Consider the following 13354-nt stretch of genomic DNA (forward strand, 5'->3'; position numbering starts at 1 on the left):
CAGCTGATTTTCATTGCATTTTCTTACTTCTACACCTTCTTTCTTGAATTGAACAAAATTTAACGGTTAAAAACAACTAAATTTTTCACAGAATGTGTAAAACTACATATTAACAAACCCTTGAAAGTTTCATGATAAAATTCGGTCTAAAAATGACTAAATGGACCTTCGTTGTTATTTCGCTTGAACGAGCACATAGTTGATTCCGCTCGAAAGTTGATATCCCGCTTGAAATTTCAAACGGAATCTGATATTCCGCTCGAATTTTTGGTGATTCCGCTCCAAGTTACATATTCTGCTTGAAAGGTTTCAAGCGTAATCAGAGATCTCGCTCGAAACATTTGATTCCGCTCCAAAGACCTTATTCCGCTTGACTTTCAAGCGAAATCAGGTTATTTTAATTAAAAGTCTTATTTCGCTTGAACTGCTTATCTCGCTTGAAGTTGTTTTTAAGGTGATTTCGCTTGAACTTGCAAGAATCATGAGTAGTGACGAATTTTACAACGCGTTTGCCACATCTTCGATTAATCCGACAATGGAAACCGGAACTACACAAAAGCCCCCGAAGCTAATGAGCATTGAAGAGTACTACGGATGGAAAGACCGGTTCGAAAACTGGGTTCAAGCTAACCATTTAAGATCGTGGGAGTGTATATTGAAGAGATATGTTCTAACACGTACTGAATTGCAAACTGAAAAACAAATTTCTGAGTTTAATGACAAAGAACGGGAAATGTACAGAGCTGAAAAGATGATGACCAGTTTACTTCAGCAAGCTATCAAAGATGACATCTTTGTGTTGCTACAACACGACAAGACCTCAAAATCTATCTGGGATGCTCTTAAAGTCAAGTTTGAGGGTAGTGAGAATATGATTAAAAGTAAAAAGGCACTGCTTAAGAAAGAATTTGATCTATTCACTAGTTTGCCCGGGGAAGATACAAAGAAGTTGATTGAAAGATATTGCCATCTAGTGCGATCCATGTTGATGCTAAGCATAACCAAAGATCGTGAAGAATGGGTCGACAAGTTAGCTGATGCTTTACCTCAAAAAGAGTGGGGTACTTACTTGATGATCTTGAAGAACACGGGAGTTTATGATGATTTGACAATTTCTCAGTTCATCGAGAAGATTGAGAGTCAAGATCTGGAACAACAAAAGATTGCGAGGATGAACAATCCAAGTGGTCAACAAGACATGAAAATGTATTACAAAGGCAGTGTTCTAGAAGCTGAAAGAAGTCCAAAGATTCAAACTGCTTTTAGTGCTGGAAACTCATCTGAAAAGGTTTATCAAAATTCAAACAAAAGCAGTGGTTTCTCTTCATATCCGAGTGTTAATCCAAAAGAAACAACATCAAGCTTTCAGCATCAAAGTTCTAAAACTGGAAATGGTTGTGTGATACAATGCAACATTGCTTTGAACCTTCTTGATGGCCAAAGTTTTTCTGAAGAGGTTGCGAAAGATCACATGGCATTACTTGGTTCCGTGCTTCTATCTTATGAAGGGTTGGTTGCAGGGAGGATCGAAAATCCTATGCAAACAAAGGAGGATTACGATCAGATAGACGCTGAAGAGATGGAACTAATGGACATCAAATGGTGTCTAGCTAGTGTCCTTAGAAGAGCTGAGAAGTTTAAGATGATTACCGGGAGAAATGACTTTCTTGATGCACATGTTTCTACTTTAGGTTTCGATAAATCTAAAGTTACTTGTTTTAAATGCAGGGAGAAAGGTCATTTTAAGAGGGAATGCAAGAATAGAGATGCGAATGATGCAAAGAATCCGTTCGGAAAAGATGACTACTACCGGAAAGCCATATACCAACAAGTTGGTCAGCAACAACAACAAGTACCACAAGTGGCTCATGGTAGAAAAGTGATTGAGGATTCAAAGAAAGCATGTTTGGGGAATCAAGAAAGTTTTAAGTGGAACAAATAAATTTCATCCGACAGCAAAGCATGCCTAATCAATCAAGATGATGAAAGGCTACCTGAAGGCTTTAGCTGGGATATGTTTGTTGATGAAAAGGGATAGTTTAAAGCTTTCATTGCCAAGATTGTGAAAGAACCAGATATGTTTACCGAATGGATGAAATCTATTGGAAAAGTGTGAAGAATGAAGATGAAAAATCTGTTTCATCAGAAGAATGCTCACAGAGTTTCAGATGAAAGTTTACAAAGTGATGAAAGTTCAGAAAGAGAAGCTGTTTTTGATCAAACACCATCTGATTCTGGTTCTTCAGATGATAGTTCTGACGAACCAGTAGAGTTTGATCAATCGCCAACTGATGACAGTAGTGATGATGAGGAAGAAAAACATATTAATATTGCAAAATCTCATCTCTCTCCTGAAAGTTTTCATTTTTATTTTGCAAATCGCTTGGAGAAGCTGAAGGATAGACGAGCAGCAAAAGAACAAAAGCAGATGAAATCTGAAGGTGTTGCTCAACAAGATGATATTGTTCAAGTTGAAGAAGTTAAAATTGTTGCTGAGGAGGTTGATAAAGCAGAGAAGGTGACTGAAGCTGAAAAAGTTGTTGAATCTGAAAAGATTATTGAAGTAGAAAATATTGTGGAAGTTATCAAACCGTGTTCAAAGTGTCTAGAGTCTTGCAAAGAATGTGCAGCTAAAGACGAAAAGCTGGCTGAACTAGAAAAGATGAAGGAACAATTACTGTTCAATCTCAACTACGTGAAGGAATCTTATGATGTTTTGAATAGAATAGTAACCGGTCTTCAAAAGACAAATTCTGAGAGAGAAGACGCTTTGACCATGATGAACGCAACAATGATGACGAAGAAAAAAGCAATCAATCATTACATTGAAGAAAATGCTAAGCTGAAGCAAGAGTTGGAGTCTGAGAAAATTGAGAATGAGAGGATCAGACGTTTATTACAAAGTTATTCTAGTTCTGATTATCTTATTGATCGAATTTATCCGACTGTTGCAGGTTTCGAAACATTCAAAGACGACAAGCCAAAGAAGAAAGATACTGGTAAGAAACAGACTGTTAGCTATAACAAGTGTCCACCTCCGATCTGGGAAGGGTATTCTCCCAGAAAACCAAATGAGGAGCAAGTCGAAAAAGCAGTCAATATAAAGTTAAAAACCGACACAACTGATGAATTACCAGAAAACATTGACATCACTTTCACATCGTCTGACATTGATCATGAGTCTGAGTTAATCAAAAAGGTGGTCGATCAGGTGTTGGATACTGATGAGGAGTCTGAGTCAAAGTCTGAATCTGGAGGGTCAAGTTCGTCAGTCAATAGTTCAAAACCGATGGTTAAAAGGACTTACAGTAAAGAATTTTTGTTATCAAAATCGATTTTGGATGATGAAACATTCGAAGTAGCATATACTTTGAATGATTCTGACAAATTATATTCTGACAAAGAATTTCCAATAAGAAGTGTTCGTTTTGACATGATCAAAAAGGTTTTCAAAATGACAGAAATCAATATTTCTGAAATAAAAGATTTAAATCTTAATGGAAAACCTAAAAAATACACTTCAAGAGTTCAACAGCGATTAAACAAGAAAAAGGGTTACAATTCTGGTTCTGGTTTTCAAAAGAAACCAAACCATAAGGGTAACTACAAAAAGAAAGGATTGGGTTTTGTTCCACCAGAAAACTATAAAAATGACAAAATTTCTAAAACGAATACAAAATTTTTTTCAGGTGGAAGTGCTGAGGATGAACAGAAGAAACCGTTCTGGAAACAATCAAACCAGGAGTTTCTTGCTGAGAAGAAAAGGAAAGGAACTGGGGTGTTTCATCCGATAGAAACTCGAACATGTTTCAAATGCAATGAAGTTGGTCACATTGCATCAGCTTGTTCTCAAATGACAAAACCAAAACAGGGAGTATCTGAAAAACTTAAAGAAAAAGTTGTCGATGTTGAACCACCAACTGAAAAATTCAAAACTTTTAAAAATTCTACTTATGAAGTTGGTGAGAGTTCAAAGAAAAATTTTTATAAAAAGAAAGCCAAGGACAACCAAGTGTGGGTTGTTAAGAAGTGTGATGTAAAAGTCGGCGATGATTCTGGTTCCACAAAGCCAGAAGAGCCACAGATTGATGTCAAAGAAGAGAATTCAGTGTCTTCAGTGAATGATGATGATTTTCCATCACTGAAGATTGAAAAAGTTAAACAGAACGTTGGTAAGGTTGAAATCTCCGATCAGTTTTACTCCGAGGAGAAAGAGTTTGATGTCGAGAAAACATTCAATGGGAATGTTAAGAAAATTTTTGGGAAAATGGTCGAGGGAAAGGCCAAAGGGGTTAAAGATTTTTACGCTACAAAGAAAGCAACTTATAACCCAACTGAACAAGAGTTGAAAACACCCAAGGTTGGTCAGACTTGGGAGGAAATTCTTTTCCCTTGAAAAATCTGACTTGCCGGAGATCTCAAGTTTGTAATCGTGGATCAGGAATCGGCATCATTCTTGTTTAAAAAAGTTTTTGGTGAAAAATTTAAAATTGTTGAAATTTCTACAGGTGAAGGACTATGCCAGAGCTTCCAGGTTGGTAAGTGCGAAGCATGAATCGGCATTCTAGTTGGTAAAATGTTTGAGTGTGGATGTTTTATTCCTACACTTGAAGACGGTGATTGTGTTCCTACAATTGGTATATAGTTTTGTTCTTACAAGTGGTACAAGTGATTCGTCAAGGTCATTAAGTTGAACTTGATGTAATCCTCATTAATATGGTTGAAAAACAATATGATGAATCACATCCCTACAAGTGGTAAAAACAAACTTATTTTCCGGAAAAATCATTTTGTTTAAAACAAACTTAAGTGTTTTGAAATCTAAATGAGAAAATAGTTTGTTAAAAGGGGAAGTTCTGATTGTTTATGCCTAGTGGATGGCGAATTGAAGCAATTCGATATCGGTTGTCATTTTATTTGTATAGTTTGTTTTTAAAAATTGTTTCTACAAAGTAGGTCAAGAGCTCAGTTTTTTTTTTTCAAACTTTCTTTAAAATGTATTTGCATTTTAGGGGGAGTAAAAATTTCAGAAAATCTAAAAACATTAGAAAATTTGAAAAAGCTAAAAACATGATAAAATGAAAACGTTGGGAAAAAGAGGAAATGATAGTACATCAGTGGACTGTCACAACATGCTAAAGAAATGGAAAGTAAAATGTAATAAACAATCTCACTGCGGATATGTCAGTAGGTTTTTGCATATTTAGTAGATTGTAACGAGATATAAACCTAAATTCAAACTTGCTTATTTCGTGGGTAACAACTTCTTGGATATATGGGTAACCCCCGAAATCTTGTTCGAAAGGTCCCTCTTTCTGAGATACTAGGTCTTTATACTCAGTGATATCTGGGGTATTATTCCGGGACTTCTGCTGAATGGAAGTTCTGACCTAGTCCCCGAATAATACTTTCCGCATTGCTTGAAACATAGCATCGCCCTCAGCAAATTGATGAAACAATAAAATTGATAATCATTGCAGTTGAAGTAAAGATCCTCTAAAGGGGACACACCAAAAGTCGAACCGTCATCTCTCTGCTGAACGGAAATTCTGACCTGAGCTCTCACGGTTTCGCACCTAACCCCTTTACATATATCATCTGTGGTATACTCACCTGTAAGACTGAATATTGGGATCTGGATACTGGAGTATATTCAAGTAGTGGGACACGCGAATAAGTTTAAGTGCTTAAGACATTAATCCTGTATCTCGAAACAGTTAAACTTTGTGTGAAAATTTAAATGGATCTATATACTGACAATCTAGGTGAATTGTTTAGAACTTAAAATGAAATAAAGTTTAACGGTGTTGGTAATATGTCTCAAAAACTGATATGATCCTCTTACACAAACTCTCAAAAATATTGTCTGTAAATATTTCTTTACTGCATTTCATTATATTAAAAAATCCAAAAGAATTTTTAGTGTGTTTTAGCATAGATATTTTCAAAAATCCAAAAAGATTTTTGACAACTGGTGTTGAAAAGCTGATTTTCAAAGTTCCAAGTGCTAAACATGATGACATCTTTGTGAGAGGGAGTTTGTGTTTGAAAAACAAATGTGTTTTTAATCATTTTTACAAGTGGTTCATCATGAATATAGTTAAATTTGAGGGAGAGTCTGAATACCTAAAGTTGAAATGTCTAAATGTGTGAAATTTACTTTGAGGTAGAGATTGTGCAGGTGTAAGTCTGAGCCAGGTGACGATCCTGAGCTGGATGAGTGCCATGTTACGATCTTGGAACAACATCAAAGAGTGTTTGAATATAGAAAAGCCAGGTTGATCGATCCTGAGAAGCTTGTGTTTAAAGAGCCAGGTTTCGATACCTGAAGACTCGGTGGACAAAGGTTGAGCCAGGAAACGATTTTGAACCTGTAAAAGCCAGATTACGATCCTGAAGCTGATGATGCTGATGAACTTAAGGAATGCCAGCACATCGTTAGGGGGAGTCTGTTGATGCTGATTGAAAGAGTGAAGCCCAGAGACTGTTCAAGACTGAAGTTGTAAAGACTCGACACGTAAGACTCATCAACATCTGAGGGGGAGTCTGTTAGTGCATGCATCTGTCGACTTCGTCTTGTATCGAGTCTTAGACTAGATAGGTTAGATCAGGGGACGTTGTACGAGAAAATAGGAAGGTTTAGTGTGTATATGTTCTGATTCCGCTTGAGAGGGCTATTCCGCTTGAAATGACTTTGGTCATTTTCAAGCGGAATCACATTGTTTGTTATTTCGCTTGAACCAGATTCAAGCGAAATCAGAAGCCCTATATATACATGTTCCAAGCGAAATCAGAAGTTATTCTGAACAGTTGTTGAAATTCATACCGAGGTGCTGCCGGATTGAATTCTGATTGTACAAGCTGTAATATCAATCAAATCAGTGTTTAAAGTGAAGAACAAGCTGTGTCTAAGTCTGTTTCTTGTTTTCCGCACCTGAAACAGATCAAAACTCCTCTGAACGACTCATTCGGGTCAGTTACACGATCCTACACCCTTCTTCTGGGTATCTGACACCCCAGCCATCAGGGAACTTGAAATTCTTCACGAGACTGTCAAAAATCTCTTTTGACCACTTCAACGGTGGTAGGGAGGTAGACATTTCAGAGGAGTCTTCGAGATATTCTTTAGTAGAGATAAAGAGAAAAACTTACAGGTTTCCCTAAAGAAAAAATTAGAGAAGACGAAAGGATTCAGGAACAACTAATGAAAAAAGGAAGGCACTCAAGAGTTTATATAGGGATCGCCATTAATGCCCTCGAGAACCGCAACCCCCTTTTTTCAGGAAAACGCAGTTATCAAGGCATGAAGGGCGAATGGGGAACAAACATAAACCTCAAGCGCGCGTGCAGACCACGTTTGATGACGCACATTTAATTAATAATTGACAAGTGACAGCATGTCACCAAAACCGTCACACGTCAACAATCAGCACAGTACCTTTTACCTGCCATGAGTCAAATTTTTCAAAATTTGAAATCATGAAAACCTCAACTTGAAGAAACAGAAATATCTTCTACAAGAAGATTCTTGTTACTTCACGCCAAAGGAGCTTGCTACTTCTCAAAGCAAAACGAGCACACTTCATTTTATATAGTCTAGTGCTCCACCTACTTGCGTAGAAGCAACACTGGACTGGGGGGGACTTGAAGGGGTATGGTCCCAAAAACCTTGCGCAGGCACATAGGACCAAACCACAACCTTATCCCAAGACATCTTGAATAAAGACCTTGCGCGGCTGCGCAGCGGTCCTAAACAGGATTTGGGAAGAAACAGTTCAATAACGAAGTGTGGCCCCCAAAACCTTGCACAGAAACCATATCTCAACCTCATTTCCATAACATCTTTAATGAGATTATGCGCGGCTGCGCAATGGTTCCAAACAAGATATGGAAATAAACAGTCTTCAATAAACATGCGCCGGAAGAAGGGAGAAATAAACAGTCAGCTAGCACCCTTGCATGGGCTCGTGCAAGGGAACAGTTAGACTTGAAGGTAAAATCCTAAACTTCTCCGCGCGTCTGAAATCAAGACTTAAACAAAAGTATCCTTTCTGTTACAACAAGATGAACACGTGGCAAGTGCATAACGGTTTTACAGCTGTAAATCTTCTAGAAGCTTTGAATGCTCATCGTGCACAACCATTTGGTTACAACTGAAAGATGACATGGCACAATCCTGAGCACTCATCTTAATCACGATGATGGCACTAACTTAGAGAAGGATCTACCCCAAAACCACCTTACACGTGGCAATTCCCCAACCGTTGATGAGGATCCACGATCCGTGTGCAAAGATTAACGGAAGGAAAAATAACCACCAACGGAAAAGCACTTCCTGTTATCTCTCCGTCGCACCAATTTCCCGCCAAAAACCGGCTATAAATAAGACGTTGCAGGTATGATCTCACAAGCTACTTTCATTTCACTTTTACTACTTCTTCTTCATCGAGATCACTGTACTTATTCTCATGCCGGAGGGTGGTCACGGAGAGAACCCCCATTCTCCCGTGGCGAGTCTAACGGCTTTCTGTTTTGCAGTGATCACCGGAGAAGGAGCTCAGTCGAACCCCCGAATCAGCGAGAGAATTAACCTTTTTATGCAGAAACTAGACCCTTGATCTGATTGATTCAGGTCATTCTGATCACTATTTCTTCAGGCTCAAAGCCCAATACAAAACAACATCGGACTCAGACATAAGAGTCTCAAGTCCGGAATACAAATCATCTAATCATAAACTGGAACTTGTCCGAACCACATACACATCACATAAACCTAATAAACTCGGACTCATACATAACCCTAACAACACATAAGTTCAGACCATATAAGAGTAAACTCGGACATATATGAGTAAATTCGGACATACTTCAAGTTACATACAAAATACATAAAAGACCCTAAACTTCTGAAGAGCCTGCACTTATCACACAAATGCATTTACAATACTTTAGATGCTTCAGTGTACTATTATAATAAGAAAAAAATATACAATTCAATATATTGGTTAATATAAACTAAAAAATAAAAATTAGTATCATGACAGTCTAACCAAAGCCAGAACTGTTTTGACTCTACCCATTATCCAAAACTTTACCTTAGGGTGTACGGGGTGCCTTCGGCAAAGAGTTCGACAAACTCTTTTACCGGCCGTCTCATTGTTGTCACGCAGGGAGGAGATTTTCGGGGAAGACATAACGCATGCAGCAAAGAAGAGGATAGGGGTAAGGGGTGGGGCCCAATTTGTCACACCCCCAAAATACCATATGCGGATGTCACCGCGAGGCGTGTGACGTACTAGGATCTAGCCATTAATCAAGTCAAACTAATAGTAAATAATAGTAAATATAAACATCATGTTCAACATGATTAGTGCATTTCAAAAGCTGGCGATTCACAAAACAATGTATTCAGCGGAAGCAATATAATCGTTTAAACATGACCAAAAATCAAATTGTTTTAAAATAAGAAGTCTTTAATGTTCCCTCAAATAATACACCCCGATGTATCTAACAACCTGCAAGCATGCAGAAAAAGTGTGTCAACATAAAGTTGGCGAGTTCACATTTTTGTTTAACGAAAATCATGTAAGTGTTTAGTTTAAAGACAAGTTATAAATAATAGACTCTGTACCGATTGACTATTCGTTTTTGGTGCCCTCATCAATGTCTATCATCATTGATCAAAGTGTTTAAGGTCATTAGTTTATGCCCATCCTGCCAGGTACGGTGTGAGGTTTGTCAGACCTAATAGCGCTATCAACTAATACCCCGTTGCCTTCCAGAACCAGGAGAACTAAGTTCATTATCCAAGATGATGATGAAAAAACTCCTAATGCATCTCCTATCCATACAACCACTACCACCACTACATCCCACATTTCCATCACCGCTAGTACTGCACTTATCACTCATTCACCTGCCAAATTTTCACTCAACATACTTGACCCATTGGAGCTAAGACATGTCTCTAAAGCGATAGAGTCCTTCTACTCAACAATTGACATAAGCAAAGTGAGTTTTCCTTCCCTCAAACGATAAAAAAATCCTAATAATGTACAAGAGTACCTGGATCTAAAGCTCAATCAGGCTGAAAATATTGTCGTTATCAAAAGCAAGGGAAAGAGTGACAAGGAGGCACAACAAATCTTATCTACAGAATTCCCCAAAGTGAACAAGCTAGAAGATTTTGCCAAAAATGTCAATCAGAAGGCTTCTTATGGACCAGTTAGAAACCTGACCTGAAAAAGGAATTAAGGGAAGATTATTTGGACTTCATCATGAAGAATAAGCCCTACAGAGCTTCAAGAGCTCAATTCACTGGATGGTCTGTTGAGGCCCTTCTTAAAGAAATAGCCAGAATTCTGTTGATGAATATCAATCCAGATATCAAGCCCACTCTTTCCAACTGGGCTGCAGGTAGAAAACCTGTTGGCTTAGAAGCAGTTGAGCTCTGAAGAATGAAGGAAGAGATGGTGGCTGCCAAATATGACGCTATGCAATCAATGGCTAAGTGGGATGAGCCAACAATCAGGGCAACTTACAATAAGCTTAAAGCTTTAAGAGCCAAAGATCCCTTTGTCCCAAGAAAGCCAAATTATGAAGACTTGCCTATCAGTTCAAATGCCATCATATCTGAACCTCCATCTGCAAGCCAAGCCTCTTCATTGGTGAGATTCCATCTTAAAAGACAGAAGGATATGTCTGTAGAGGGTGTAAAACGATTTGAAGAAGACATCATGAAGGAAGGAATCAAAAACATGATTTTGTATGAACTTCCTGATACTAATCAAGCTGATCCGATAGGTCAAGTCATGGGAATGCAAATCCCTTCACCTCTTCCAATAACATCACTCCTAGTAAACCCCATTGCCTCGAAAATTCAAAAGTGGTCCTCAGAAAAAGCCAAGCACGAGTTGACTCTAGTCAGGGAAACGGGGAAGTGTAAAAGACTTCAATGAATAGTATTATGAGCTTAAAAATTGAAGATCTGCAAGATTTACTAAATGTTCCACTCGAAAGGGATGCTAATGACTCATTATATGAAACATTTGAACAGAATTTCAAGGCTCAAATCAAGATAATGTTAAAGAAGAGGAATAAACGTTGATCCAATAAACATCTGTTTTGGCATCATCTGTTCTAGGGGGAGATTGTTGGACCTACAAAAGAACATATGATATCCAAAAGCCAAAGCATGATCCACTGATCAAGAAATAAACAAAAGAATGACTAACATCTGACAAAAGAACATATGATTGAACCAGTCTCTCCCCAATGATAGTGAATCTTGAACATCTATTCAGAACATATGTTCAAGAGAATGACTAACATCTGATAAAGACTTGGAACCGCGGTTCAAGAGTACCAGCATCCATTGAAGGCCAAAGCCCTAATCAACCCAAAGGTTTGATGAAGAAGACCAAATATCTGTTAGGCTAAATAGATGTTTGGATAACTACAACAGAGGATAGCTTGATAGTGTTTTCTCAATGTAACAGTACTTATCTCATCAGTGTTTAGTATAGCCTAGATTAGATGATAAGATTTGCTCAGATGTTTGCAAACATCTGAGAATATTTTCTATTAGAATGTTAGATGTCACCATCAGGGTGACGTCAGCCAATCACTAAACAGATCTTTCGTACTTGTATAAATATATCACACTTGTTAGTGATCTATTTATCACACCATCACATTTTCTCTTGTACGAACTAGTTTGTTTGTGTGATCAGCTGAGGGAGAGTCTGTAGAGTCAATCGAGTTGTAAAACATTTGAATCTTTAATGATTAATGAAAAACAGTCGTTGATGATGACTTCCAGTTTGTGAATATTATTGTGATAATCAATACTTGTTTGCAAACAAAGAAACTCAGTTTTTAACAAGGCATCGATAGCCTTTATATTTAGAACAATAACCAATGAATATGCATGGTATGCTTCGAGGAAACAACTTATGTGAGGCATAATCACGAAGAAACGGGAGCACACGACAACCGAAAGACCGAAAGGATGTGTAATTTGGTGATTGATGATATAAAACTTCAAATGGTGATTTACCTTGTAATATTGTGGATGGCAACCCGTTGATGATAAAAACTGCCAATTAGAAGGCGTCCACCCAAAATTTAGTAGAAAACTTGGCATGAAATAACATCGCCAAACCAGTTTCGACAACATGTCAATGCTTACATTCAACTCGGCCATTTTGTTGTGGAGTGTACGGGCAAGACATACGATGCAAAGTGCCATTTTTTCAAACAAGTGTCGTACTTGATTATTTGTGAATTCGGTGCCGCCATCACTTTGGAATATCTTAACCTTGGTAGAAAATTGTGTTTGAACAAATGGTATAAAAATAGATAAAACATTAATCAGATTTAGCTCGCAATGGATATAACCAAATGAAACGCGAGAAGTCATCAACAAAGGCAACATAGTATAGAAAATTATCAACTGATTTTATCGGGGAAGCCCCCCCGTAGATCACAATGTATTATTTCAAGAGGCATAGATGCACGTTTATTATTAGGGATAAAAGGTTGTCGTTTAGTTTTGGCAATTTCACACGGGGAACAATGACCTGGTTTAGGTAAAACTGAAGTAAATGATAAGGAACCATTATTTTTTAACAAGGAAATAACATCAAAATTAACATGACCAAGCCTAGAATGCCATAACTCAAACGAAGGGGTGCATGCACTAATCGACATTTGTCTAAATCACTAAGTGTTATGTGTCTTATGTCTAAGGCTTGATGCAAAACTACTATCAAGTCAGGGGTCTCACTGGAAGCATCCTCTCTATTCCTATGGGGTAGAGGTAAGGCTATCTACATCTTACCCTCCTCAGACCGAAGCTTAGCTTTGCTATTGGTGTGATTTACTGAGTATGAGTATGATGAAGCCTAGAATGCCATAACTCAAACGAAACCTTGGGACACAATGCAGAGGTGACTAAAGCTTCATGAGTATTGCGAAGAACATAAAGGCCGTCTTCACAGCACCCACGAGCTAGAGTTTGCTTGGTTCGATGGTCTTGAATATAAAAGTAAAGGTGAGAAAAAATAACATCAACAAGGTTATCTTCGGTTAATTTACCAATAGATAAAATTTTTTTGGTGAGATGTAGGACCACCAAAGCATTGTTAAGGGCAAGATTACCAAGGATTTTTGTGTGGAAATATGGGAAATAGGAAGCGACTGGCCATTACCGAAAAAAACTTTTTGATTACCTTGAGCTGGAGTCGAGTTCTTAAGATTATTATTGTTGGGAAGCATCTGGGAAGAGGCTTTCGTGTCAGATGTCCAATCTGGAACACTAGAATTTAAATGACACTAAGAATGAAAGGCATGT

Source organism: Helianthus annuus, chromosome 1, assembly GCF_002127325.2.
Source record: "Helianthus annuus cultivar XRQ/B chromosome 1, HanXRQr2.0-SUNRISE, whole genome shotgun sequence".
Taxonomy (NCBI): Eukaryota; Viridiplantae; Streptophyta; class Magnoliopsida; order Asterales; family Asteraceae; genus Helianthus; species Helianthus annuus.